The sequence below is a fragment of the Canis aureus genome, chromosome 12, assembly GCF_053574225.1.
Source record: "Canis aureus isolate CA01 chromosome 12, VMU_Caureus_v.1.0, whole genome shotgun sequence".
NCBI classification, from domain to species: Eukaryota; Metazoa; Chordata; class Mammalia; order Carnivora; family Canidae; genus Canis; species Canis aureus.
The window spans coordinates 24,020,076-24,044,098 of NC_135622.1; the positions used below are offsets into that span (position 1 = coordinate 24,020,076).

At 37.0% G+C, this 24,023-nt stretch overlaps 1 pseudogene; it reads left to right on the forward strand.

Moving 5' to 3' along the window:
* The first annotated feature begins 565 nt into the window (after nt 1–565).
* On the forward strand, nt 566–1,652 carry LOC144324538 (cytokine receptor-like factor 3; annotated as a pseudogene).
* Nucleotides 1,653–24,023: the final 22,371 nt, after the last annotated feature.

The window sequence follows — 24,023 nt, forward strand, 5'->3', positions numbered from 1 at the left end:
GCAATGCCAAACGACAACTCTTGGATTCGTCCTTCTGTATCTAACTCATTTTCTTCTCATAAAACATTCAAAGCTTTTAAAATTATTACTTTATTCCTGAGTAATAATGTTGTTGAAGCTTATAAAAATCATTTCAGTGTTAATTCCCCTAGCTCAACTTTCTTAAATTCTTCCTTAGAAGTTGTATATAATTTAACCAGAAAAAGTGTTGTTGTTGTTTTTTTTTCTCAAAACCAACTGGAGTAATTAGAAAATAGATGAAGAGAGGAAAATTAAATAACTACTAAGTGAACATAGAGTTTGGAGTTGGAAGTTAGAAATTAGGTTTACCAACTAGTCAGCCTGGTTCACTGACTTCTTCTTTGTTATAAATTGATCACTTGACCTGGCCCTTTGCCCCCTAGGCATTCGTATCATCAACCACAGGCTGAGAGGTACCATATGCAGCCAAATAGAACTTTTTTTTTTTTTTTTTTAATTTTTTTTCTCATTGCCAACGCTACACAACCAATCTGGAAGGAGCAAAAGTCATGCTGAAGGCAGTTCAGGCATAACCTATCAAAGAATGTTGGCTTTCTTCAGAGTCCATTTCTCCCTCAAAAGAGCTACTTCAGGTGGTGAATGGCTCGGTGAGGGCTGGGAAATGAAGAACCTGAAAGCACAGCTACCAGCCATGTAAGCTGGTAAAGGGGACTCTAGAACTGCACCTGAGCTGCTTTTGCAGGAGACACAGGAGCAGGGTATGGATTATTACTTTTCTGGGAATTGAGTCTATACATCTCTCATCAAGATTCTCAAAAATGGACCAAACTTAGACAGGATTAACTCATTGTTCCAGAGATCAAAAAGAGAACATCACAAAGGATGTCCTGATATAGCATTTTAGTGATTTAAAGGGAAGCTTCAGGATAAACAGTTGGTGTCTCTCTTATAAGAAGTGGACACCACTGAGCAGGAGACTAGTAAACCAATAGATGACTTCTAGAAGTCCTAGAGCATGGAACTAACACTGCAGAGGATTTAATCTGAGAAGGAGGGATCACCAGTCTTGGCGGTGTATGAAAACAGAATGAGAAACTGGGGTACTTTACAAAAAAAGTCTCACATATCCAGTAGGATAGGTTTCCAGAAATGACCTTACTTGTAGATGTGCTTTGTTTATCCAGTCAATTGGATGACTCAGTTCTTAATATAGTGAAAGACTACATTTTAAACCATGTATGGTGGCATCCTACCCACTAGAACATATACAAGAACTAATAAAGAACCCTGGAAGCAACACAGTACAACGGTATGATGTGGATGGTAACTTTGGAGCCCAAGATTATAGGCACCAGTTCTGTAAATGTACTTCCAATCACTTTGAGGATATACATGTAACCACGACATGAAACTCACAGCATTGCACATAGACTCCAATGTTGATGATCAGTTCTGATGGAGGAGATGGCTGATAGGAGTCAAGTGCTTGCAGCATCCCCCAGATATGTCATTCCACATTGGTGACTCATGAGTGAAAAGCTGGCCTTGAGAGGTACTGTCTGAGCAATCAAAGAAATGGAATACACCAGAATGATTCTCAATCCAGCTCCAGCACTCCAATTTATGTCTGTGGGCAGACATTAACATTCATAGTTGAAGGAGAAATGTAACTAGACAAGAGACAAATAGGAGTGTATGCACAGCACAGGATGGATGTGACTATGTAGAAGCATTGTGCATTAGCGCAAATGTTACCATTTTTTAAGAAAAACATAATCAGCTGCCCAAAGTTACTTCTGGACAAAAGAGTCAGTAGGACTCTCCCATTTGACATTGAAACTGTGACTCTAGGAACCACCAATAAATAACAAAAGCAGAAACTTCAAACTTTAAAGAACTATTAGCTTGAATAACAAAGTGAATGTTGATTGGTTACTTGATTAATAGTGGGGTTTTCTTTACTTTGGATGCTTGTTTTTCTATCCCGGATAGAAAACGTTAGCATTTTAGATTTTTGGATGACTGGCTTTGGTTTGTGAGGTTTTAACACAGCTGTTCTGAGCCTAGTTTAGTTGTAATTGCTAAAAAGGGCTGGATCCATCTCTCAGGCTATTGGAAATAGCAAATGTTTACTGGATTCATTTTGGAATATTTTAGCAATAAGATACTTGAATGTTGTGGATGAAACCATAATGCAGTTGATTTTAGTTTTAGCATAATGTTAATTACAATATCACATCATAATAAAAATCAAATTGGCCATAGAAGTATGGGTACAGAAGGATGTATACCCTTTCAGTGCACTTCTTCTTAAAGGTGATTATTAGAACTGAAAAAAATACAATATTATTTGATTAAATTTCCATCCAAGTCTAGGTAAAACTTAGAATAAAACAATGGGAATAGACCTAATGAAGCCAGAGTTCTGTAATATACCTTCTTCTTGCACTTGTTACATGAGTATGCTAATATACTCTCCATATACAGGTATTTTGTGAGGAATATTGACTTTATCCCATGTTCAATCATCTTAAATCCCAAAACCATTGCAATTTTTGCATTTTCAAATGCTTTGACCAAGTGTCAAAGCATTTTCCTTTACTGTTGCTTTGCAATTCAATTCAAAATAGTCTAAAGAACTTTTAGAGGGTAAAAGTACTTATGGAAATAGTATGCACAGCAGTGTTAACCATTTTATATGTATGTAATATGCACATGTGCATATCAGCCTCAGTGACACCCCTGTACTATTTGTAGGATATGATTTGCAGTCAGTCCAGTTTAACGTCAGTTTGATAAATGGTGTTTCAGTGCACCAAACATAGGGTAAACATTTGACCTATTTTTTTTAATTTAAATTTGTGTAAAATATTTGAAGGATTTATTTATTTTATAACTACCTGACTTGCTATACAAGCCTACAGATTTTTCTCTGAAATGTGATTTTTATTCCATTTTAACCAGTTCAAAAATGTACGTAAGGGCAAGTTTGATTTCTTTTGTAAGGTAATTTATTTGGGAATTCAAATTCTCTGTTAAGTAATCATGACCTTTTCTCCTTGCCTTTTTATATAGTAAATAAGTAGTTATTTTAAGATGTGTTAGATGTTCCTCTGGCTTCTATCTACTTGCTCACCTTCTTTCTCCATCTCCTGTACCTTTTACCAGACACAGGCTGCTTTCAAGTTATGACATTCTCACTTATCTGCTGTAAAGGGTGATACCAGCTACATTTATGCTAGAGTATTAGAGTTATTGTCCTATGCACTAGCAGTCTGAGTGACACAGGAAAACTTGTCACATAATGCTGAAGAATGGTGCTGAGCACTTTGAGAAATATAAGAATGGCATGAGTCAAGAACTGTTCCAGCCCTCAGTCTTGTTTAAGAGAGAGTGCTAATATACTTGGAATAGTACTACTAATATATGATGATGTATTTAAAAGCAACTTATGTGCTCTCGGCTATAAATGCATCAAGGATCCAAAATGAAATCAGAGAAATTTGATTTGACCTCTAGTCCAGTGATGACAGTACTGATCAAGGAACGTTGCTTTGAATGAGTTGAGTGACCATTAAGGATTGATAGGATTTGGCTAAACAGCAGGGACATAGATGATCACATGGTGGCAAACACAGTAGAAAGATACACACACACAAACAAATGAACACAGCACATTTTTATGAAGATGCATTTGCTTAGAGTGGGAAGTACAAGGTTTAAAGGCCAGGAGCTCTGGGATTTTTGTTTAATTTTTGCTTTTAAAGCAGGATTATATACAATGAAATAGATACTTTCATAATATTATTATGGACCAATGTGGGAACATCTGCCTAGGTGGAGGTGGCGCTATTTGCTGAGAAAGACCTAGAAATCATTCAGTTCCAGATTGCAAACAAGTGTCTCATGGGCAGAATATAGTCCACAAACATTTTTATGGCCCAAATAGTAATAAGCAAATTTGAACTAATATTTAAAAATTGAAAATTTCACATCAAAACCTGGATTTCCGGATTCACCTAAAAAAATCACATGAAGCACAATACATTCACATCTCTGCATGCAAATAATATGCCATTGCAGAGGGCTGCCTCCTTTGGATAGTGCATGACTGCTCTAGGTTGGCACAGTGCCCAGCTAGTCTTTTTAGAATAAGACTATATACCTGTAGGCTCCAATCCATCTGCAAAAGAGACTAGAAAATGTAGGTGGAGAAAATGGACTATTAGGAATAAGTCAACCATAGAAGAAAATTTGTGTTAAAGGAAGCATAAATTCATTTAAAATGTAGAATAGGAGTTGATGATAGACCAAACATCCAAATTATCCATGTGGTAATTGGAAATATGAAACTGCCCCTCAGGAGTGAAGCCAAAATAGAGAGATATTTGAAAGTAATAACCTTAAAAGGGGTAAGTGAAACATGCAAATGAATGAGAGATATAGAAAGAATAAAGCCTTAGATAAAAGTTGAATTTGACAGATGGAGTATATTTTGATGACAGAGATAAAAAAATTCATCATACCTGTATCTTTTTTCTAGCCCCAGCATAATGAGCCTACAGTATTATATTGGTTTCAGATGTACAATATAATGAGATAATTCTATCCATTATTCAATGCTCATCAAAATAAGTGTATTCTTAATGTCCCTTATGTCTCTGGTAACTATCAGTTTGTTCTCCATGGAGTTAAGTGTCTATTTTGGGGGTTGTCTCTATTTTCTTTGTTCATTTTCACTTTTGGTTCTTAAATTCCATATATAAGTGAAATCATATGATACTTGTCTTTCTCTGACTGACTTATTTCACTTAGCATTATACCCTCTATCTTCCATCCATGTTGTTGCAGATGTAAGATTTCACTCATTTCCATAGCTGAGTAATATTTCATTGTACATATACACCACTTTTCTTTCATCCATTCATCTACCAATGATAGTTGGATTGCTTCCATAATTTGGCTATTGTAAATAATGCTGCAATAAACATAGAGGTGTGCATATCTTTTGAATTAGCATTTTCATATTCTTCTGTTAAATACCCAGTAGCAGAATTAGTGGGGTTCATATGATAATTCTATTTTTAATTTTTTGAGGTGCCTCCATACTATTTTCCACAGTGGCTTTGCCAGTTTGCATTCCTGCCAACTGTATTTGAGAGTTCCTTTTTCTCCACATCCTTGCCAATACTTGTTATTTCTTGTGGTTTTTATTTTAGCCATTCTGACAGGTATGAGATGATAGCTCATTTTGATTTTAATTTACATTACCCTGATGATGAATGGTGTTGAGAATCTTTTTGTGTCTGTTGGCCATCTATCTGTATGTCTTCTTTGAAGAAATGTCTGTTCATGCTTTCTGCCATTTTTAATTGGATTATTTGGTTTTTTGGTGTTGAGTTGCAGAAGTTCTTTATATATTTGATATATTAACCCTTGATCAAATATGTCATTTGAAAGTATCTTCTCCCATTCAGTAGATTGTCTTCTCTGCTTTGTTGATTTTTTCCTTTGCAGTGCAGGCAATTTTTATTTTGATTTAGTCTCTGTAGTTTATTTCTGCTTTAACTTCCCTTCCCTCAGGACACATATCTAGAAAAATGTTGCTACGACCTACATAAGAGAAATTACTGCCTGTGCTCTCTTCTATGATATTTATGGCTTTAGGTCTTACATTTAGGTCCTTCAACTATGTTGAGTTTTTGTGTATGGTGTAAGAGAGTGGGCCAGTTTTCTTCTTTTGCATGTAGCTGTCCAGTTTTCCAACACCATTTGTTGAAGAGACTGTCTTTTCCCCACTGAGTATTGTCAAAGTTTAATTGCCCATATACTCATGGGCTTGTTTCTGGGCTTTCTGGTCTATTATATCATTCTGTGTGCTTATTTTTGTGCCAATTCCATGCCATTTTGATCACTACAATTTTGTGGTATATTTTGAAATCTGGAATTATGATAATTTCAGTTTTGTTCTTCTTTTTCAAGATCACTTTAGCTATTCAGGGTCTTTTGTGGTCCCATACAAATTTTAGGATTTTTTTGTTCTGTGAAATATGCTGTTGGTGTTTTGATAGGGACTGCGTTAAATCTGTAAATTGATTTGGGTCATATGGCCATTTTAACAGTATTTGTTCTCCCAGTCCATGAGCATGGAATGTCTTTCCATTTGTTTGTGTCATCTTCAATTTCTTTCATCAATATTTTGTAGTTTTTGGAGTACAGGCCTTTCACCTCTTTGGTAAGTATATTTCTAGATATCTTATTATTTTTGGTTCAGTTAAAAATGGGGCTGTTTTCTTAATTTCTCTTTCTGTTACTTCATGACAAGTGTATAGAAATGCAATGGATTCCTCTATCAATTTTGTATCCTGTGACCTTACTAAATTCATTTATTGGTTCTAGTAGTTTTTTGGTAGAGTCTTTAGGGTTTTCTATGCATAGTATAATGTCATCTACAAATAGTGGTAGTTTTATTTATTCCTTACCAATTTGGATGCCTTTTATTTCTTTTTGTTGTCTGATTGCTGTGGCTAAGATTTCCAGTAATATGTAGAATAAAAGTGGCAAGAGTGAATATCCTTTCCTTTGTTCCTGATCTTAGGGGGAAAACTCTCAGTTTTTTACCATTGAGTATAATGTTAACTGTGGATTTTTCATATATGGCCTTTATTCTGTTGATGTATGCTCCCTCTAAACGTATTTTGCTGCAGGTTTTTATCATGAATGGATGTTGTACTTTGTCAAATGCTTTGTCTACATCTATTGAAATGATCATATTTTCTTTTTGTCCTCTTATTGATGTGATTGTATCATGTTCATTGACTTGCAAATATTGGACCACTCCTTGATTCCTGGAATAAATCCCATTTGATCATGGTGAAGATTTTTCTAATGTATTGTTGGATTTTGTTTGCTAGTATTTTATTGAGGATTTGTGCATCTATGTATATCAGAGATACTGGCCTATAGTTCGCTTTTCTTGTGGTGTCTTTATCTGGTTTTGATATCAGTGAAATAATGACTGCCTCATAGAAAGAATTTGGAAGTTCTCCTTCCCCTTCTGTTATTTGGAATAGTTTGAGAATAGGTATTAACTCTTCCTTAAATGTTTGGTGGAATTCACCTGGGAAGCCATAGGGCCCTAGACTTCTGTTGGTTGGATGTTTTTATTACTGACTCAATATCATTACTGATAATTGGTCTATTCAAATTTTTTATTTATTCCTGATTCAGTTTTGGAAGATTAAATGTTTCTAGGAATTTATCCATTTCTTCTAGGTTGTCCAGTTTTCGGCATATAACTTTTCATAATATGTTCTTATAATCTTTTGTATTTCTGTGGTGTTGGTTTTTTTCTCCTCTTTCATTTCTGGTTTTGTTTATTTGAGCCCTCTCCCTCTTTTTCTAGGAGTCTGGCTAAAAGTTTATCAATTTTATAGATCTTTTCAAAGAACCAGCTCCTGGTTTCATTGATCTTTTCTATTGTTTTTTCAGTTTCTGTTTTGTTTATTTCTTCTCTAATCTTTATTGTTTCCTTCCTTCTATTGGTTTTGGGTTTCATTTGTTTTTCTTTTTCTGGCTTCTGTAAGTGTAAGGTTAGATTGTTTATTTGAGATTTTTCTTGCTTCTTGAAGTAGGCTTTTATTAGTATAAATTTTCCCCTTAGAACAGCTTTTACTGCATCCCAAAGATTTTGGACCATTGTATTTTCATTTTCATTTGTCTCCATGTATTTTTTATGTCCTCTTTGATTTTTTGGTTGACCTATTCAATTTTTAGTAGCATGTTATTTAACTTCCATGTTTGTGTGCTCTTTCTAAACTTTTTTCTTGTGGTTGACTTCAGTTTCATAGTGTTGTAGTCAGAAAAGATGCATGGAATCACTTTGATCTCTTTAAATTTGTTGAGACTTGTTTTGTGGCCTAATATGTAACCAATTCTGGAGAATGTTCCCTATGCACTTCAAAGAATGTATATTGCACTGATTTAAGATGAAAAATTCTAAATATATTTGTTAGATCCATCAGGCCCAATGTGTAATTCTTTTTTTTTTTTAAAGGATTTTATTTATTTGTATTCATGAGAGACACAGACAGCAAGAGGGGCAGAAACACAGACAGAGGGAGAAGCAGACTCCCCACAAGGAGCCTGATGTGGGACTCAAACCCAGACCCCAGGATCATGCCCTGAGCTGAAGGCGGATGCTCAACCACTGAGCCACCCAGGCATCCCCCAATGTGTAATTCAAAGCCACTGTTTCCTTGTTGATTTTCTGTTTAGATGATCTATCCATTAATGTATGTGGGGTATTAAAGTTCACTACTATTATTGTGTTACTATCAATTATTTCCTTTATATTTGTTATTAGTTGCTTTATGAATTTGGCTGCTACCATGTTGAGTGCATAAATACTTGCAATTGTGTCTTCTTGTTGGATTGTTCCATTAAGGATTATGTAGTGGCCTTCTTTTTCTCTTGTTACAGTCCTTGTTTTAAAGTCTATCTTGTCTAAGTATTGCTACCTCAGCTTTCTTTTCACTTCTATTTGCATGATTAATGCTTTTCCATCCGTTCACTTTCAATTGGCATGTGTCTTCAGGTCTAAAATGAGTCTCTTGTAGGCAGAATACAGATGGATCTTTCTTTTTTATCCATTCCATCACCCTATGTATTTTGATCACAGCATTTAGTCCATTTATATTCAAAGTTATTATTCATAGATTTGTACTTATTGCCATTTTGTTACTTGTTTTACAGTAGTTTTTGTAGTTCTGTTTCTTTTTTCTCTTGCTCTCTTCTCTCATGGTTTGCTGGCGTTTTTAGTGATATACTTGGATTCCTTTCTCTTTATTCTTTACGTATCTCTTACTGCTTTTTTTATTTGTGTGTATCATTGAGTTTATATTTAACATCTTATGCATATAGCAGTCTATATTAAGTTGATGGCCACTTAAGTGTGAACCCATTCTAGAATCACTAAATATTCACTCTTCTTCCCCCACGTTTTAGGTATATGGAATCATACTTTACATCCTTTTATTTTGTGAGTCCCTTGACTGATTTTTATAAATATATTTAATTTTAATGCTTTTCTGCTTCCTGCTTTTCTTACTCCACTTACGGTCTTTCCTTTCCACTCAAAGAGTCCCCCTTAATATTTTTTGTAAGGATGGTTTAGTGATGATGAACTCCTTAACTTTTGTTTGTCTGGGAAACTCTTGATCTCTCCTTCTATTCTGAATGATAGCCTTTCTGGGTAGTGTATTCATGACTGCAGGGTTTTTTTCTTTCAGCATTTTGAATATATCATGCCACTTTCCTCTGGCCGGCAAAGTTCCTGCAGAAAAACCCACTTACTGATAGTCTTAAGGGGTTTCCTTTGTCTACAACTATATTCTTTTCTCATACTGCTTTTAAAATTCTATTTATTACTACTTTTGCCATTTTATTTATATGTGTCTTGGTGTGGACCTTCTTGGGTTGATTTTGTTGGGAGACGCTATGCCTCCCTGATCTGGATTTCTGTTTCTTCCCCAAATTTGATAATTTTTCAGCTATATTGCTTCAAATAAATTTTCTGCCTCTTTTTCTATCTTCTTCTGTGAGCCCCATAATGCGAATGTTACTACACTTGATGGTGTCACTGATTTCCCTGAATCTATTTTCTTTTATTAATATTCATTTTTCACTCCCTTACTCAACTTGATTGCTTTCCATTACTTTGTCCTCCAGGTTGTTAATCTGTTCTTCTGCTTTCTCTTGACTATTTATTCCATTCAGTATATTTCTAAATTCACTTATTGTGTTCTTCACCTCTGATTGGTTCTTTTGTTTTCTATCTATCTGTTGATGGTCACAATGAGGTTCTCCATTCTTTTTCTTAAGATTTATTTGTTTATTCATGAGAGACACAGTGATAAAGAGGCAGAGACATAGGCAGAAGGAGAAGCAGGCTCCTCGCAGGGAGCCTGATGTGGGACTCGATCCCAGATCCTGGGATCACGCCCTGAGCTGAAGGCAGACACTCAATGGCTGAGCCACCCAGGCACCCTCAGTTTCTCCATTCTTTTCTCAAGTCCACTGGGTATCTCTATGACCATTACGCTAAGTTCTCTATTAGGCATGTTACTTATCTCCATCTCATTTAATTCTCTTACTGTGATTTTTTTCCTGTTCTTTCATTTGGAACATATTCCTCTTTCTCTTGTTGTCTAATTCTCTATAGCTGTTTCTAAGTTTTAGGAAAGTCAGCTATATCTCCTACTCTTGAAAGTAGCGGCTTTATGAAGATGAGACTCTGTAGTACCCTGCAATGCACTATCTTCTGTACACCAGAACCTGGCACTAGAGAGATATCTCCTCTGTGTGTTGCATGCCCCCTACTGTTGTGGCTAAGCCACTTTTGCCTTCAGTCCTGTCATCCACAATGGTTCTTTTTGCCTATTTTGAGGAGAGTCTGGTCCCTGTGTTGTTAGTGGGCCAGTCCTACTCCACCACCTTCCCTGGAAGTTGTACTTGCATCGTTTGACTGAGACTCTGAACCAATTTCAATTTCTCAAAGCAGGATTTAGGCATTCAGAATTCCTAATATGTGGATCTGGACAATAACATCTAGGGACACAGTAGAGAGGGAGTTTAGGGGACTGAGTGACAAAAGTATTGCAGAAATAACCAAGGGAATAATTGTTGAAATAAGATGTCAGTGGTTAACACCTGTGTGATGGCAGACATCTGTTTTCCTCTACCCTGCAAGGTTCCTCTAGCTGGCCTAAGAATTAAATTGATGTGAGACATTAACCTTAGGAGAAAAAAAATTAATCATATGTGCACAAAGAACCAATAATGAAATTGAGACTCAAAGAAATGACAGTGGGCAAAAAAAAAAAAATGACTGGACAATTTTTATACTTTTTAGACAAAAAGACAATAAATCTGTGAGGAATTGACAGGATCATTAAAACTTATATTCAGAAGTTCTAATTAATAAGGAATTCTAAGCAGGATTTAAGCTGGGGTAGTAAATTAATAAAAAGCAACAAGGGTTCTTTATATAGCCTTCTCTTCTCTGAATTCGTTATCTCAGATGATAACAATGTGTCTTTACCTCCTGGTACAGATAGGATACCCTTCATAAGGGAGATTAACTTCCAGGTTTCTGGAGACAAAGAGAGATCAAAGCATTCTTTTTTGCACTGGCTATTTTTAAAGTAACTTTTAATTTAAAATAATCAATATGCCAAAGTGGCACATTTTGGGACAGCCTGCCCTTGGCCCCTACACATTCTGGAACTGACTAGAACCTTATTTACAATTCTTATCTCAGACATTAAAGTTCATAACAGTGAATTGAGCCATTGAAAAGAGCCCTTGTCCTTTGTGAAGTGTTTTAATCACTTATCACTTGTTGGTGAGGAATGGATTCTTGCCTTGGGGTTGCAGGAATGACACCTACAACAACTGACACTGGACAGATGAGATTGACAGCAATTTATCCATCACATATACTTACAGCCTAGAAGAGAAGGACACTGCACACCATGTAGGACAACATGCAATTCCCCTTCAGAGCCTTAACGGTGAAATGGGTGTCCTTTTACTCATAATAAGCCCCTTTCCACCATAACTGAGTTTATAGTAATGATAGGACTTTTGGAAAGCTCCTAAGGCTGGTTGCCAGGGGAACCAACAATGAATAGAGGGCAGTTCCTAGCCCCTGATTTCTGGAGAAGAGAAAGAGACTGGAGGTTGAATCAATCATCTGTAACTAGTGATTTAATCAAACATGCTTATGTAATGGAGAGGGTCTAGAGAGCTTTCAGACTGGGGAACTAGAATGCTTTCATGTGCCATAGTGCCAGGCCCCAAGCTCCATAAGGACAGAAGCTCTTTTGTTCAGGACCTCACTTATGTATCTCTTCATCTGGCTGTTGATTCATATATTTTAATATTCTTTGTAACAAACCAGTAATCTAGTGAATAAATGGGTTTCCTGGGCTCTGTGGGAATTAATCAAACCCAAGGAAGGAGTCGTGTGAACTGCCAGTCAGTAATTGGCAGGTCAGAAGCCCAGGTAACAACCTGGGCTTGCCTTTGGCATCTGAAATGGAGAACAGCCTGTGGGACTGAGCTGTTATCCTGTGGGATCTGATGCTATCTCTAGGGAGATAGTGCCAGAATTGAACTGAATTGTAGGACACCCAGCTGGTGTCTGAGAATTGCTTGGTGGTGAGAAAATCCCTCACTCTCACTTTGAAATTAGAGTTAAAACCCATATTTACTGGAATGCCACAATGGGAAAAGAATATCCTCCTGGAAATGCAATTACTAAGTAAATCTATGTTGTTAGGCCAAAGCAAAGGCCCCATGGAAATACATTCTGGGCAACATACACTTGGAATCCTGTCATGTCTCTGGCCATTCCCTCTTCTAGTGTCTATTTATTTTATTGTTGGTCACTCCCTCTGATTAGATGCCCTCTACTCAAAGAATTTTTCCGATCTCCTTTTGAAGGCTGATTTTGATCATCTGCTCCTAAAACAGTTCCTTGATTATACTCTCTTGCTTTGAACTGCTGTAAAATACACACAAAGCTACTTTTAATGTCATTTGTATCTGTCTTGGCACTCTGTGAAACTTCCAGTGTGACCACATGCATATCCTTGAGTCAAAAGTGTTCATTAGAATGAAAATGATGACAGAAAACAAGACCACGGGAAGGTAAGCACAGAGATGATGTCACACAAAAGAAAGAAAACTCAGTACGTGCCCTGAAATCTTTGGGCAATAAATGGAGCCAGTAGACCATGAATGTGTGATGGGGTCAGTCCACATCTAGCAGCTGAGCTAATGTTCAATTTATCATTCACAATGTTAAGAAAAGAAGAAACTAAGTGTAATGTAATGAATGTGTGAGAGTGTGTGTCTTTGGACTGTTTGTCTGAGATCAATAGTGTTGTAATTAGCATTCTATGTATCACCTTTCAGTAAAACAATGGGGGGGGGACACCCCACTGCATTTGAATAACACACCTACATTTGGCATGTAAGGGTGCCCAGTCTGCTCTAAAGCAGAAGCTGTTCAACTCTGCTGCTTCGTGTCCTGACTCAGTGTCAATTCAAGAAAGGCAGAAATAAAATTATATCACACCCCTAGCCGTGTAAAAAGAACAGTTTTTCATCTGAAAGTTCAAATGCCAACTTGAAAAGCATGAAAACAATCTCACCAACTAGAGTTTCAGAAAACTTGAACTTCTTTGAACAAAACAATCTCCTGTGGCTAATTATCTTAGTGTGTTGTACTTGCAGACAACCTCACCTTTGCTGCTTCACCGACAGCTCACTTTTGCAGATTATGTAACAAAGGGACAGAAAAGTCAGCTGGATTTTCAAGATCAGGAAAACGGATCAAGGGGTTAGAGCCACAACTTTCTTATTTCCAGGAATTAAGCTTCTGCTTCTAGGCTGGATCTGTTCTGGATACTCCGGTTTATATTCAAAGGCTGTTGTAATGCCTCCTTTGTATATAACGTCTTTTTACAACACTGTCACAATCAGTTTTTGTTTGTTTATTTTGTTTATTAGACTTCTCTGTAAATGTACTGTAGTAGCAGCTTAATTTACATTAGTCTCTTAATTCTAGTTATTGAGTTCATTCATCCCCAGTGGTAAGTGTGCTGATAAAATCCATCTTCAAAATTGCAGAACTGAAGGCCAGATGCTGGTCCATGATGAACTGTCCAAGGCAAATGCTCCTTGGAAAGTCTCTTGTTGACTAATTACCTGGCACAGCACATGAAATTGTCCAAAGCTACTAGTCACTAAGATGTTAAATCACAAGACCTGGTTAAGAGAGCTGTATAGCAATACTATATTGGATGAGGTTTCCTTAAACCAGTCTGAGAAGCAAACAAGTCCCAGTAAGGGCCCAGAAGTTACAGTTCTAATCTTTCTAAAATTATTAAACTGATTATCAGTTTAATCATGATAATTAATTGAAATAATGATTTGACTGAAGGTTCATTGTACAATAATGCCATCTTTTTTGTAACAAGCTATTAATAAATCTATAATAGAATTTAGGGATCCCTGGGTGGCACAGCGGTTTGGCGCCTGCCTTTGGCCCAGGGCACGATCCTGGAGACCCGGGATCGAATCCCACATCGGGCTCCCGGTGCATGGAGCCTGCTTCTCCCTCTGCCTGTGTCTCTGCCCCTCTCTCTCTCTCTCTGTGACTATCATAAATAAATTTAAAAAAAGAATTTATTTTGGTGGTAGTCAGTCTTCAGTGCTGACACCCACATCAAACACCCAGAAACCTCACATGATTCTTGAACTCTAAAACTGATCTTCACACTTTACCCTACACCTTACAATTGTATATGGTTTCTCTAGTTCCCAATGCAAAAGAGGTGGGGGGGAGAAAAGAAGAAAGAACAAAAAAACAAATAATTACTTGTCACTTATGGAATTATTTAATTTCAAATTACATTGTCTTTTCCCTTCTTCTTTTTGTGCTCCCACTTTCAGAAGAATGCTCCCCTCCCCAAGGATCAGAAGCAAGTTGATCATATTCTCAGGCAGTTGACATCTTACAGAAGAATTCTCAAGACTTATCCTTGAGTGGCTGAAGAATTACTCTGGAGTGTTCTATGAAATCTTGACCTAGACAGTGGGAGGATTTGGGCTAGGCATTGTACAGCTGCCTGTACTACTGCTAACATTCCTAAAGTAGTAATATCAAATGTTGGCTTCAGCATGCTCAACTCTGAGATATGCCTGCCTCTTGCTAGCTGAAGCTACATCTTACCTTCCTGGAAGTGCATCTTTTGTTTTAGAACAGATCCAGGAGAACCTTCCATTTTTCCTTGGCTAAGGTTGAGATGTCTATCTAAGACCTGAAGCAGAGTTTTCTTGCTAGAGGTGAACATGATAGCAAGTGTCTCACATTTGGAGAGAGCTGTGTGCCCCCCTTCTGTAACTCCTCCTGGGAGGAAGGAAGGGGGAGACGGGACCTAGAGCTCCTGCATTGATTGAAAACACAGGGGAAAGCCCACTGAGAGGATGAAAGCTATGGCTTTGCAAGGAGTAGCAAAGGGCTCAGAACTTTGGAGTCCCTGCTGGTACAGCTGAATGATGCCAGTCTGTACAGGCCTTTCCACAGAGTGACCTCAAAAAGCAGATCATGATTTATGTACATTTCTGTGGCTGCTTTCTTCATTCAAAATAGTGGTCAGAAAATTTCCAGTAGTTTCTGTGATAAATCCATAGTCATTAACAAGATCATAGTCATGCAAACTGTCAGCAGGATAGGGGGGAGCCCAGTACTAGGCATGCATATGTCTATAGCATTTGTGTTAATCAAGCTCAACTTCAAGAACCCTAGGCCTGGTCCAGCTCCACCACCAGCAGAAGAAGTTGCAGGTAGCTGAGGGGCAGAAGGGGCATTCACTTGGCACCGTGGCCCGTCCTGCTGCTGCCTGGCCCTGACCATCGACTCCTCACACCACTTCTTTTTTCTTACCTTAGTCATTCTACAAAATAAGCACAGCAGGAAAAAATTTTCCCCATTTGACAGCACAGAGAGGTTAAGGTTCTCCCAGTTGCATCAGGAGCTAGTTACCTTCTCCTTCCATCACTCCGCGTCTCTTCCTATTCCATATTAATTTCCCTTTCCTTTTCCTCTCCTGCTGGAAACTTACATTCACAGGGTGCCAACACACCCATTTCCTGGGGGAAGTGATATGTGTGATTATTCAAAAACAATAATAATAACAATACTAAATACTAACTTCTTAAACCTTACCTAAAGGTTAAAATCTATGCAAAAACAATTGCAAATTTTGCTTTTTTTTTTCCTATTGTGGATTGACTTTGGTATTCCCCATCATTGTTTACAAAATGCAGATTTTAAAGAATGAATTGAAATGTTTTAACTCCTTTGTATTTCAGATTAAATCTGTTTCATATAAAAAAGCAATTGATCTGTATCTTCTTCAGAAAATGTCCATAGATAGAAAGAGGTAACATGCAGCAGTGTCCCACTTTAATAAATTACCCAGATTAGCAATTCAAAAATATTTTTCATATCTTATCTGCCTTAAATAATATTCTAAATCATTTCTATGAGTCTTTGAGAGACTTAAAAATGAGGAATAATTTTAATTTACTTTTTTAGTTGTCAAGTATATTGTTCACCTCAACTGCTGAAAAAACAAAGGAACAATAGATGAATATCTCCATCTAGAGCCTGTTTAGGAAAAATGTAATTGCTCCAAAGAAGTCATCCTGTATTCTGATGCTGGGTTGCAGTGCAGCTCATCAGTATGTCAGGAGAGAATATCAAGGACGTGACTAACCTCACTGTGAGATGGACACTGTGTGACCAGGTTTATATCCTCCAGGATGCTGGTTTAGTTTCTATTCATGTGTCCTAAGATTGCTGGGCACAAAGTAATTCAATGCTTTATAGCTCAGATGAACCAAATGGAGCTCTAACTTCTCTCTGTGCCTGATACCATCCCTGCATAAGCAGCAAATAAATAACCTGGAGTCTGTGTGGTAAATCCCATCTTAAAAATGAGGAAAGGGTGGTGTGCACTGGAAGAAAAAGTGACCTTTAAGCCAGACTTGGCAGTCAAGGAGAGTGTCCTGAATAAATTGATAAATGAATTAAATCATAAAAAGGCATTTTATTTTTAATGATGATTTTATTTTATCTTTGGGTGTATTTTGAATTTGTTATAAATAAGTGCATGCCCCTCATTCCATCACCTCTTGCAACTTACCCTATCAAATATTCATTTTCTATCACCATTTTAAAATCTTTTCTGTTTCTGTTAGTGCCTTCCCCTTGGCTCATCACTCATTCCCAGTTCTTTTACTTATGTGACTTGTCCAGCTCTTTGACATTATTTACTACTTCCTCTTCCCAGAAACTCTCTCTTCCTTTGGAAGTCTAAAGGCATTAAACTTTAGCAAGTGCCATTAATGCTCTATTCATAGCTCTTAAGCACTTACCATTTCTGTGCATGATGGTCTAGACTTACACCCACCATCAGTAGACATTTTTTTTACGAGAAGATTCTCTCTGACCCCTGGAACCTACTTTTGATGCACATGTGATGGATAGGTCAACAATGCCAGGGAATTAAGAACTCTCTGTTAAGAACAATCCTTAACCAATGACTGAGAGCAATTGGTGAACAAATACTCCAGTTTCTTCACCCTTCAGCCAAGACAGTTCTGGGAGACATGTCTATACTGGCTCTTATTGCAGAGTTCCACAGTGAAGTGAAGCTTCAATTAATCAAAGCTGTAATTTGCAACCTTCACTGGCTCTCTTCTCTGTCTCACCTCCTTACTCATCTACTGGGACTTCCTAGGATCATTCACCAAATAAATTCCTTGCACTCAAACCTTGTCTTGGAGTCTGCTTCTTATGGAATCCAAATGAAGACAAAATTTAAATTGTATAGTTACTTCCTTGAATTTTTCTCTTCAGTAGTGTTTCATCTCACTGAAACTTTAAATAATGTGGATTCTCCAGTCCCATCCACTGATAGATAGAGCTCAGCCACAATCCTGTCTTCATTTCTTATCTATAGGTTGATGATTCTCCAATAAATTCCTTAGCTCTGGTATAACTTTCAAGACCCAATGTCTTCAGGATGTTTCTGCCCCATACAAAACTGTGAACTCTTTGAAGACTGGCCTGTCTCTTTTTCTTTCTTTATTTTCAAACTTTAAAATAGAACCTGACATGCCATTATTAACTATGTGATATTTGAATTGATTAGAAGATGAAAGTACAGAACACATTTAAATGTATTGCATATGGACAAGCACAAGAATTATTCTGTGCCAACACAGTAACAAAGGAAAGTCTATTTGGTCAGCTCACACAAAAATATATTCAAATCTGTGAAGAAGAAAAAGAAGAAAGAAAGAAAATCTGTCTTTTGGGAGCATGATAGCCTAAATAGCCCACTGACTGATTGAACTTTTCATGTTCCAATCTGTTGGCAGATTCAATAATTTGAGTATTCACTGCTGAAAATCAGTATTTAATATCTGTAGCTTTTATTCTCCTTTTAGTTAATCAGCTATTCAAAAACCATCTTGCTCAACTGAGGCCAATTTGTCTAGTTTTCAGGAGATCTGTTAACTATCAGGAACTATATTTCTTATGTTTAAAGTAAGTGGGAGCACCAGCAAGACCTCTCCTTTCCATTTAGAAAATGGAAAGCTGCCAGATAAAGTACCCAGATCAACTGCTGACATTTAAACAGCTATTTGCTTAATGCCAATAAGGTATTTCATGTATGAAAACCAAGGTTGTGAGCAATAAATTAGGCACATTTTTGCTATTATCCTTTAAAGATTAATCCTCTAGAACAGCAGAATGTTAACATTAATTGGCAACATAAGCCAACTGCCATATTCTATAAATGAAGGAGCTAAAATCCAGAGACATGAAGCAGCTTTTTCTAGACCCAACACAAGTGGCAAGCTGAAACTAAGACCTCAACTTCAAGATTTATATACAGGCTTTCCTCTACCCCATATGTATATTGCTTCAAAACTGTAATGTTAAAGAAATTATAATGGCTTTTCACTCGGTTTTATGAGGCAAAATTTAAAAGGCAAAACTTGTTAGAAGTAGAAAAAAAATCAGACCTGGAAGAGAATTTAGAGATTATTAAGTACCACTCTTTTTCCTGGTAAATATACCCACTCTATAATATCTAAAAAAGTGGGTCTTGATACAGTTTCCAGTCTGACACGCAAAAAAATTGGGATCATCACTCCCATATTTACAACAATGAAAAAGCTGAATGAACTGAAAAACAACAACTCTTCTTAGATCCATCAGAGAACTTAAGTCACAGGGCAAACCACTACCCTGAAAACTAAAGAAATAAGTGAACACATAATCACGGTTTACCCGCAACAGAAGTTTCTGCTGGAGTCTACTAGGAATACTTAGAGGAGAGGGTAATTGAATAATTGCTAGAAATGCAATAATGTTTGAGAGATAAAAAATCCTGGAAGCCCAATCTTAGAGGAGGTTCCCATACTTTCTTCAGTTTCACTTCAAAGAGCTCCACCAAGATTTCACTGTGAAGATCAAAGAAAAACCCTTTCATGTTTCTGGCAGAGAAAGGGAGAAAATAACTTTCTTAAGGTAAGCTCCATGACTAGTGTGGAGCCCAGTGTAAGGCTTGAACTCATAACTGTGATACCGAGACCTGAGCTGAGATCAAGAGTGAGACACTTAACTGACTGAGCCGCCCAAGCACCCCAGGAAAGTAACAATTTTTAAATAAATTCAAAGTGCTTCATTTTCTTTTCTCTTTTCTTTCTTTCTTTTTTTTTTTTTTTTCCTAAGTGCTTCATTTTCAACAACAGCCTGTCCTCAAGCGTAACTATTTTACCAGAGCCTTACTGACCTGGAGGAAGGGAACTACCCAACTCCATCCCCCTCTAGCCTTCCTGTCTCACCTAAAGGGAGAGGGTTAACTGTGAAACACTTACCAAAGTCACACCCAGGGACACAGTCTCACTAAAACACTGAGATCTAATCCTAGGATTATAAAAGTCTGCCCCTCCCTCAGAACCTACCACTATACCAGGTCTCCTGCATAACAGGAGATTACATCTGAAAGGACAGCAAGGCTCTGACTTTAGTTAAGGAGTCTCTAGGGAAACAGGAAAATAAAAACAAGACATGAAAGGAAATTTTAGCCTATGATACCACAGCTATATCAAACAATAATTATAGCCTTACTCCTAACCAGATAAACATAAACTCTCACACTAAAGCCCTATTTGCCTCAATTCCTTTTATCCAGCACATCATGGGTGCCATTCAACAAAAACTTATCAGACATGTTAAGAAACAAAAACCTTAGTCTAACTGACACTTATACACTACTTCATCCAAGATATTCTTCTGAAGCTCCTATAGAGCATTCATCAAGATAAAACACATTCTGGCCCATAAAACACACCTTAATGAATCTAAAAGAATAGAAAATCTTAAGACTGAAATGGTATTAAACTAGAAAACAGTAACAAAGGTAGCTGGAAAAATCCTAAAATATCCGGAGATTAAACAACATCTAAATAACATATGGATCAAAAAAGAAATCTAGAGAAATTTTTAAATATTTCAAACTAAGTGAAAATGAAAATCAAAATGTGTAGAATGGAGTGAAAGCAGTACTTAGAGGGAAATGCATACCATTGAACACATATATTAGAACTGAAGAAATATCTAAAATCAATGAACAGGATGCCTGGGTGGTTCAGTGGTTAAGCGTCTTCCTACAGCTCAAGGCATGATCCTGGAGTCCGGAGATTGAGTCCCACATTGGGCTCCCTGCATGGAGCCTGCTTCTCTCTCTGCCTATGTCTCTGCCTCTGTGTGTGTGTGTGTCTCATGAATAAATAAATAAAATCTTTTAAAAAATAAAATAAAATAAAACAAAAGATCTAAGCATCTACCTTAGGAAACAAACAAACAAAAAAGAGCAAATTATAGCCCTAGTAAGTAAAAGAAAAGAAATAATAAAAACTTGAGCAGAAATCAATGAAATTGAAAATCTCATCACAATTGTCCATATAAAAGGAGAAAATGGAGTTTTGAGAGATATACCAAGGAAACTCACAGAATAGAAGACATGGAACAGAGACATGCATCCACAAGGCAAAGAATATCAGCCTTTGCCTTGGAGGCTGATATTGGAGCAGTCACCAAAGGCTGGAAGATGTAAGCAATACATTCTCCCCTAGAGACTCCAGAGGGACTGCATCCCTATAGACACCTTGATTTGGGGCTTTAGGCCTCCAAAACTGTGGGAGAATAAATTTCTGTTGTTTTAAAAAAAACAACTTTATTTTAACTTGTTATAGCAACCACAGGAAGCCAGTACAATATTCAATAGCTAGTTTCTTGAGTGAAATTTCCAAAGAAAATACTATGTGGCTAGCCAAATACTGACTAATGGAATCAAGATACAGGAAATCATTGAAGCTGAATTGTCAGCCTCAATGACAAATACTGACCCTGTCGAGATATTCCTAAGATCCTGAGTACTTTTCTCATAATGAGTTTTTTGTTTGTTTTTTATTGAGAAGTGTTGGTAAATGTGCTTTTTAAAAAGTTATATTGATTATGCTAAATTGGCTCTTAGAAATTCTACCTGCTTGTGTAAGTCAAGTCAAATTGTACATACTATTAATAGTAGACTGGTAGGAACAAAAGGAGGATGAATTTATGGTGCAGCTACATCAGTTATTAAGGTATATTGTCAGCCAACACTGATCAATTGACCTAGTCCTTTGTGTACTGCCCTGTACTAATATATTTGTACCTAATTCCTATACTAAGTTCTACCTTATTTCAACACTCTCTCAAAGGAGAAAATCCAAAAATTCTGTTTCTCTTCCCTTCTCCAACATCAGAACTTCTATACTCAGCATTTTCAAGCCTTATTATTCTGTCTTTATTGAAATTTTCTCACACTTCAAGGTCCAGCTCAAAGCTATAAATATTCTGAAATTTACATAGATCTCTCTGCTTCCTAGTTCCTGTTAATGAGATCTCTTTTTAGAAGGCAGTTCATCCTGTCTTGAAATATATTTGTTTAATGTCTATCTATTTTTCCCACCAGTTCAGTGATTTTCAACCTGGATAGGAGATGAGATCATACAGGATTACTTGGAAAACCTTGTTTGTAGTTCATCCATCTATGCCTATCTCTGCTCCTGAAATTCTGATTCAGTAAGTGTTAGATAAGAATGAGCTTCCTGGGTAGCTCTGGAACTCCCCTCCCTTCCTCACCTTCAACTTTATCTGCCTAGCATATTAACATCTTACCTGGACCCAAATGCCCATTTAGTAAAGGCCCATTGTATTGAGTAAATTAATCCACATTGTTGATTTTGTATTGTCCATTAGATTTCTTTACTAGCAGAAACCAAAAAATAAAAGGCCTGTGACCTTAGAGAATGTAGATTTAAAAGTAGTTGTTTTTGCATTTTTGAGGTTATAGATCTCTGGAAATTCTATCAAAACTATGGATTCATATTTTTAGTTAATTACATACACAAAGATTATATATAAATTCAGGGGACTTGTAGCCTTCTGAAAATCATACTTGGACCCTTCAAGGGTTAAGGCTCTCAAATTAGAAGCCCTAGGTTAAAGCTTAATGTAGAAGATAGCATTACGATGACATATTGGGTCATAAATCAGGTCTTAACCAATACCAAAAGATTGGGATTGTCCCCTGCATATGATTTTCAGACCATGATGCTTTGAAACTAGAACTCAATCACAAGAAGAAATTTGGAAGAAATTCAAGCATGTGTAGATTAAAGACCATCTTGCTAAAAGATGAAAGGGTCAACCAGGAAATTAGAGAAGAATTAAAAAGGTTCATGGAAACTAGTGAGAATGAAGATACAAGAGTTCAAAATTGTTGGGATACAGCAAAAGCAGTCCTGAGAGGGAAATACATCGCAATACAAGCATCCCTCAAAAAAACTGGAAAAAACTATAATACAAAAACTAACCTTGCACCTAAAGGAGCTGGAGAAAGAACAGCAAATAAAAGCTACACCCAGCAGAAGAAGAGAGTTAATAAAGATTTGAGCAGAACTCAATGAAATAGAGACCAGAAGAACTGTGGAACAGATAAACAAAACCAGAAGTTGGTTCTTTGAAAGAATTAATAAGATAGATAAACCATTAGCCAGCCTTATTAAAAACAAAAGAGAAAAGAATCAAATTAAAAAAATCATGAATGAAAAAGGAGAGATCACCACCAATACCAAGGAAATACAAACAATATTAAAACACACTGTGAGCAGCTATATGCCAATAAATTAGGCAATCTAGAAGAAATGGACCCATTTCTGGAAAACCACAAACTACCAAAACTGGAACAGAAAGAAATAGAAAACCTGAACAGGCCAATAACCAGGGAGGAAATTGGAGCAGTCATCAAAAACTTCCCAAGACACAAAAGGGCAGATGGCTTCCCTGGGGAATTCTATCAAATGTTTATAGAAGAAACAATACCTATTCTACTAAAGCTGTTCTGAAAGAAAGAGATGGAATACTTCCAAACTTGTCCTATGAGGCCAGAATCACCTTAATTCCAAAACCAGACAAACACCCCACAAAAAAGGAGAATTATAGACCAATATCCCTGATGAACACAGATGCAAAAGTTCTCAACAAGATATTAGCCAATAGGATCCAATAGTACATTAAGAAGATTATTCACCATGACCAATTGGGATTTATCCCTGGGATGCAAGGCTGGTTCAACACTTGTAAAGCAACCAATGTGATAGATCATATCAACAAGAGAAAAAACAAGAACCATTATGATCTTCTCAATAGATGCAGAGAAAGCATTTGACAAAATGCAGCATCCATTCCTGATCAAAACTCCTCAGAGTGTAGGGATAGAGGGAACATTCCTCAGCCATCTACAAAAAGCCATCTACGAAAAGCCCACAGCAAATAGCATTCTCAATGGGGAAGCACTGGGAGCCTTTCCCCTAAGATCGGGAACAAGACAGGGATGTCCACTCTCACCAGTCCTATTCAATATAGTACTGGAAGTCCCAGCCTCAGCAATCAGGCAACAAAAAGAAATAAAAGGCATTCAAATTGGCATGAAGAAGTCAAATTTTCCCTCTTTGCAAATGACATGATACTGTACATAGAAAACCCAAAAGACTCCACCCAAAGATGGCTAGAACTCATACAGCAATTCGGCAGTGTGGCAGGATACAAAATCAATGCCCATTTTTAACTCTTTGAGGAACCTCCACACAGTTTTCCAGAGCGGCTGCACCAATTCACATTCCCACCAACAGTGTAAGAGGGTTCCCTTTTCTCCGCATCCTCTCCAAAATTTGTGGTTTCCTGCCTTGTTAATTTTCCCCATTCTCATTGGTGTAAGGTGGTATCTCATTGTGGTTTTGATTTGTATTTCCCTGATGGCAAGTGATGCAGAGCATTTTCT